Below are 1794 nucleotides of genomic sequence, written 5' to 3'. Positions count from 1 at the left end.
TGACGCCCTCTTCTGGGGTGTCTGAAGACAGCTACAGTGTATTACGCAGAAGCGAGCAGGGCCAAAGTGAGTGGGGCCGGAGCCAGCGGGGCCGGAGCAAGCAGAGGTACTGAGTTCAATTCCCAGCAGCCACATGATGGCTCACAGCCATCTGTACAGCTACAGTGTACTCATACACATAAAATAAAACAAAATAAATCTTAAAAAAATAATAATAAAACTAAAATATTTCAAAGAAGAAATCATAATTGAAAAATCATTCCAGAGAGGGGAAATTGCAATTGCAAAGACCTGAGGTAATCAAGCTCAATAAATGCCTGCTTGCCTATCTCTAGTCTTCCCTCCATACTTTGAATACAACACTGTCACCCAGGGGACCTCTGCACCCCATTACCTACTGTGACCTCAAGGCCTCATTCATACTCAATTCCTGGGCTCAGAGTGAATGGCTGTCTGTGATCCAGGTAGGGTAGTCAGGGCTGTCAACAAAGCCAAGTTTACTCTGGGCTCAGGCCACATGGATAAGCTACCTATCTCCATGTCTAACTGTAACAATGGCTCTGCCTTCTTGGTTTGCTTTTGTCTGCTCTCTCCGGTTTTCCTGGAAGGTGCACCCAGTAGAGCTAGGGAGACTGCAAACACTCTTGTCTAATCTTCCCCAGTGTGACCATGTAGCACTCAGAGATGGCCCCACCCTTGGTACATCCTGTTTCCTACATTCCTCTCAGCACCTATCCCAAGGCCTATGCCTGGCAGTCACTGAGACAGAGAAGTGCCTGGCCTTTTCCAGTGGCCTGTCCTATTTCCCAGCCAGATCCCTGAAATAAGACTTTCAGGAAGTATGTACAGTCTCCTCCCATCTCCAGGGCCCTCTCCACTCCCAGGATGCTCTTGGGCAGTAGAGGCAAAAAGTCCTGGATTTCAGTCTCATCTGAGCTGCTCAACTCGACCATGGGTTCCCCAAAGAAAGACACAAACCTGTATTCAACCCTAAAGCATGATGTCACTTCCCAGTTCACATTCAAGAACCATACAGTCAAGTAACAACATCAAAATCACGTGCAAAACAAGCCTCATAATAGTTTGAGGAAGTTCAAACGTTTGTGTTGGGCTACATGCATGCACAGCTATCCCAGCATGTGTGCAGACCACAGGGTAGACATGGCTCGTCGGACATCTGGTTCCGGTTGGCAAAGTCCAAGCAGAAGGTGCTTGTGATTGTGTGAGCCTTTGCCATGCTGACACAGGGGAGGAAATGCTGTAGGCTGCCAAGCTGGGCATGGTCAGGCACAAACCGTAGCACCACCTGTGGCTTCCTGCTGCCACTCCAGCTGCAAGTACTCCTGTGGTCCCTGTCTCCTTCTGCTCTGAGGCGGTGGGTCTGGGGAGCTGTGGAGATAGGCAAAGAACTTCAATGTGTGGCAGCTGCGAACCTCTGAAAGCTGCCCATACCACTGAACATCTCTGTCTTCCTTCTCTAGATTCTTGGCATCTATTCCCCATGCCACCCCAGGAAAAGGCTGCCCAAGCCCAGAAACCATGAGTTTCGGTGCCTCTCTGCCTTACCTTACAGATCCTGGTAAGTTACAGGCTGCAGGTCTCAGTGTCCCCTCTTCCAAAGAAAGGAGTCGGGCTTGGGAAACACTAGTCACTCCCGACCAGGTGCCAATGCTGACTAGTGGGACATTCTGCTGAGCGGGAACTATGTTGCCCAGGAATCTATGGCTTTATCCAGAGGTCAGGAGTGCTGAGATCAACTGGTGACATCTGCCTGGCACTCAGGGTGGAGAGGGC

The 1794-nt window shown here is 50.0% G+C and overlaps 1 long non-coding RNA gene across 1 annotated transcript; it reads right to left on the bottom strand.

The window, feature by feature from the left end:
• Positions 1 to 983: 983 nt before the first annotated feature.
• On the bottom strand, positions 984 to 1794 carry LOC116101034. The gene is made up of 2 exons (XR_004122769.1): positions 1567 to 1794; positions 984 to 1389 (listed from the first exon to the last, which is right to left on the bottom strand). It is a non-coding gene; the product is annotated as an uncharacterized LOC116101034 (long non-coding RNA).

The sequence above is a fragment of the Mastomys coucha genome, unplaced genomic scaffold (assembly GCF_008632895.1).
Source record: "Mastomys coucha isolate ucsf_1 unplaced genomic scaffold, UCSF_Mcou_1 pScaffold21, whole genome shotgun sequence".
In the NCBI taxonomy this organism is placed as follows: domain Eukaryota; kingdom Metazoa; phylum Chordata; class Mammalia; order Rodentia; family Muridae; genus Mastomys; species Mastomys coucha.
Note: the sequence above shows the minus strand (reverse complement) of the source record. Positions and strands in the feature narration are given on the sequence as shown.